The 4,861-nt window shown below is 41.0% G+C and overlaps 1 long non-coding RNA gene across 1 annotated transcript in view; it reads left to right on the forward strand.

The window, feature by feature from the left end:
* Window positions 1–4,861, forward strand: part of LOC309629127 — a 292,368-nt gene that overhangs the window by 54,683 nt on the left and 232,824 nt on the right. The gene's annotated exons all lie outside the window — the stretch shown is intronic.

Raw genomic sequence — 4,861 nt, forward strand, 5'->3', positions numbered from 1 at the left:
GGTTATTACAGAGTATTGAGTAGAGTTCCCTGTGCTATACAGTAGGTCCTTGTTGATTATCTATTTTATATAGAGTAGTGTGTATATGTTAACACCAAACTCCTAATTTATCCCTCCCCCCGACCTTTCTCCCTTGGTAACCATAAGTTTGTTTTCAAAGTCTGTGAGTCTGTTTCTATTTTGTAATTAAGTTCATTTGTATCATTTTTTAAGATTCCACATATAAGTGATATTATATGATATTTGTCTTTCTCTGTCTGACTTACTACACTTAGTATGATAATCTCTAGGTCCATCCATGTTGCTGCAAATGGCATTATTTCATTCTTTTTTATGGCCGAGTAGTATTCCATTGCTACTAGTAATGCTACTAAAAGTAGCATTACTAGTAGTAGATAAAGAAGATGTGGAATACTACTGTGCTAATAGTATTCCACATTTTCTTTATCCATTCATCTGTCAGTGGGCATTTAGGTTGCTTCCATGTCCTGGCTATTGTAAATAGTGCTGCAATGAACATAGGGGTGCATGTGTCTTTTCGAATTATGCTTTTCTCTGGATATATGCCCAGGAGTGGGATTGCTGGATCATATTGTAGCTCTATTTTCAGTTTACTAGGAGTTAGGGCTTCTTTATATGAATTTAGGTGGGTGGTGGTGGCATAATTTAACCCTTAATGTATGCCTTTGCTGATTTTTCCATGTTAGAACTTAAAGATTATGTTAGTCATAATTAGATTCAAGCAATAGGAACCACTAAATAAATGGCTTAAGAATATAAGAATTTATTTCTCCACCCACTTACAAAGTGGAGAGAGAGTCAACCCAGGGTTGGTCTCGTGTTCCCTGGTGTCAGAAATGCAGCCTCCGGGACTTCCCTGGTGGCACAGTGGTTAAGAATCTGCCTGCCCATGCAGAGGACATGGGTTTGATTCCTGGTCTGCGAGGATCCCACATGCCACGGAGCAACTAAGCCCGTGCGCCACAACTACTGAGCCTGTGCACCTAGAGCCCGTGCTCCACAACAAGAGAAGCCACCGCAATGAGGAGCCCGTGCACCACAACGAAGAGTAGCCCCCGCTCACTGCAACTAGAGAAAACCCGTGTGCAGCAACAAAGACCCAACGCAGCCAAAAATAAATAAATAAAGTTTTAAAAAATGCAGGCTCCTTCCAGCTTGTTGCCCCTGCAGTGTGATACAATCCTTGTCAAAATCAGCTATGATCCAAGACAGCTCAGAATGCCGGCCACTTTGCCTGAATTCACAGTCAGCAGGAAGGAGGTGCTTTAAGAACAATCCCTGTAGTTATGGACATCACTTATACTTGTGTACCATTGGCTAGAACCTAGTCACATTGTCTGCCTAACTGTACGGGAAACATATCTGCCAGGTGTGATGACCACACTCCCAGCTAAATAAGAAGATAAGGCTGTTCTTACCTTCTTTACTGATAAAGAAGTTAAGAACAATCATTAGGGAAAACTAGCAATGAAATATAACTATTTTCTGGATGGCTGAGTGGTTTGGGTGTTTGATACCTTCTTGAGAAGAAAGCAATTGGAGTACAGAAGAAGAAGAAGAATTTCTAGTTTTTGCTGTGATTTCCAGAAATCTCTGGCCATTCTTGACTATTGTGTCAAACAGCTCCCATATGCCCTCTCAAGTTCACCTCCATCTTTTCCCTCACCCCACTCTCTGCCTGGGGAGGCGGCTTGTGTGGATTATACCCACGAGTTCCTTTGCCTTCTGGCTTCCAATTGGGTTGACCCAGAAGGAAGCCCTGATACAATCAGAGGGAGTGTGGAGAGTGAGGTCAGAGAATTTTGACACTTGGATTCCTCCCTGTGAGACAGCCTCAGGCTGGCTGTGTCCCATGAGTAAAATCACTGCACTTATTTTCTTTCTTTCTTTTATTTTTTCCTTTCCAATCTGGATACCTTTTATTTCTTTTCCTTGCCTGATTGCACTGGCTAAAATCTCCAGTACAATGTTTTTGTTGTTGTTATTTTTTGTTTTTGTTTTCAGCTTTAATTTTTTTTTTATTGAAGTGTAGTTGATTTACAATGTTGTCACTGCACTTTTCAAGGCTTCCTTGTCTACATGGCTTCTTCCCTTTGTCCCTTTTCCCCTTTAGGCCTGTGAGTGGTACCTGCTTTTCTGATCTTACCAGCTCTAAGTTATTACACTACCTCTTGAGGTTTCCTTATACTTCAACCCATATCTGTATAAATACACACACACACACACACACACACACACACACACACACACACACACACAAAGTTATCCAATTTGACAGGGTCAAGTAATTCCTGTGAAAAGCCTGACTAATAAAAATACTGAGGCTTGAGGTGGTGGTTCTCTGGTATTCCAGTAGCAACCTTACTTTGTGCTGTGTGAGATTTCCACCTGGTGCTTGTCATTCTTTTTGGCCCACTTGTTTTACCTCTGGGGATCACTGTGGTCATCTCCAAAGTAAGAAACTATCTAAATCAGTGGTTCTCAAACTTGAGCGGGCACCAAAATCCCCTGAAGGGCTTGTTAAAACACAGATTGATGGACCCCCACCTCAAAGTTTCTAATTCAGTGGGTCTGGGATGGGGCCAAGAACGTACACTTCTAACACGTTCCCAGGTGATCCTGCTGCCACTGCTGCCAGGACTTCATTCTGTGGAACCCTGGTCTAGAAGATGGTCTCTAAGACCTGATCCACTTCAGTATTCAGTGACCTCTTATCAGCCAGTGTGGCATCGCTCTGCTTTACTGTTCTCGTGGGTGAAATGATTCTACTTGTCTTTTGGAGGAATCCTCCCAGTAATAGCTACCACAGATGCTGTGCCATAGCCATCTGAATCAGATGGCCATCATGTTGAATTATTTAGCAAATAATAGAAACTGGGTCAAAGCATACACACTTGGAGAAATAAAGTCATCAATGCCAGGTCCACTTTTACAGCGCACATTCAAGGATTTGCCATTTGTGTCATTCCTTAATAGATTGCAATATCCAAATGTTTTCATTCATCTCTCATTTTCACATTTGGCTTGCCTCTGAATTTTACATTTGGTCAAAAGTATGTGACAATTGGTGAATATGTCTTAGCCATCTGCTAGAGGATTAGTTTGCAGACTGAGATATGTACTCAATTTTTCTTCTCTGCCCAACAACTCCTATTATAGTTCTCAGCCTATGTTAGGTAGTCAATAGTGTTAAAGAATAAAACATATATAATGCCATTCAAGGAACCTTCTCAGGCCAGTTGGATAAACTGTCCAGAGAGGCAATCTTTATTTTGTTTTAGTATACTGATGTCTCAACCTGTCATGCACATTGACTTATATTGTGCATTTTTTCAATAATGATGTGATTCTCAGTAAGCTGTGTGTTTCATATCTGCTGGGGGGTTTGCAAGTTATTCAATCCCTGGACATTACATCAAACCACTGCCAATCCGAGCTCATTCATGTGAATTTCCTATTGACAGTGAGCTCAGTGCCAGCTTCTAAGATTTCTGCCAGTCTCTAACTGCCTGGCCAGTTATTTATATGTTGATCCATTGAAGGATAAATAAGAAGACATATACAAATAGGAGGGATGGAAGTAGGCAAATGACAGAGTGGTTTTTTTTTTGTTTTTGTTTTTGTTTTTACATATATCCACTCTTTTTTAGATTCTTTTCCCATATGGGTCATTACAGAGTATTGAGTAGAGTTCCCTGTGCTATACAGTAGGTCCTTATTAGTTATCTATTTTATATATAATAGTGCATATATATTAATCCCAATCTCCCAATTTATCCCTCCCCCACACCTTACCCCCTTGGTAACCATAAATTTATTTTTTACATGTGTCACTCTATTTCTGTTTTGTAAATAAGTCCATTTGTACCTTTTTTTTTTTTTAGATTCCACATATAAGCTGTATTATATGATATCTGCCTTTTTCTGTCTGACTTACTTCACTCAGTATGACAATCTCTAGGTCCATCCATGTTGATGCAAATGACATTATTTCATTTTGTTTATGGACAGACTATCTTTTGATTTCCACTTTCTAAAATCTGTGGTCTTGGAAACCAAGTAGACAGACCTGTGGTTTATTAAACCAGACTAAATTCTACATGAGAGGTTTTAATAACCCAAACTCGAAATATCTCTGGGTTTGTGGTGGACAGGACTCTGACAGGATCTGGTCTGGAGCTGTATCTGGAGCCACAATCCTAGTGGCCCAGGATAGCATTCTGAGGTATATTTCCTTACTCCTTGCCTCCCTTTCTCTTTCCTTCTGAGGTAGGATTGTAAAAAATTCCACTTCACCAAGAATAATTCTGGATTTGGTTGCAAGGAAAGAATAACATTTTAACTTGCTTAGAAAAAAGAGGCATCTATTACAGGATCTTATTCATCCATTCAGGTAATATGTAGTGAATGCCTACTTTGTGCCAGGCACTGTTCTAGATGCTAGGGATACATTAGTACATAAAAACATATAGGACTTCCCTGGTGGCGCAGTGGTTGGGAATCCGCCTGCCAATGCAGGGGACACGGGTTCAAGCCCTGGTCCGGGAAGATCCCACATGCTGCGGAGCAACTAAGCCCGTGCGCCACAACTCCTGAGACTGCGCTCTAGAGCCCACGAGCCACAACTACTGAGCCCGCGTGCCACAACTACTGAAGCTCGTGTGCCTAGAGCCCATGCTCCACAACGAGAGAAGCCACCGCAATGAGAAGCCCACGCACTGCAACGAAGAGTAGCCCCCTCTCGCCACAACTAGAAAAAGCCTGCGCGCAGCAACGGAGACCCAATACAGCCAAAAATATATAAATAAAATAAATAAATTTATAAAAAAAAAAGAAACAT

Source organism: Balaenoptera borealis (genome assembly GCF_965194805.1).
Source record: "Balaenoptera borealis genome assembly, chromosome: 5".
Taxonomy (NCBI): domain Eukaryota; kingdom Metazoa; phylum Chordata; class Mammalia; order Artiodactyla; family Balaenopteridae; genus Balaenoptera; species Balaenoptera borealis.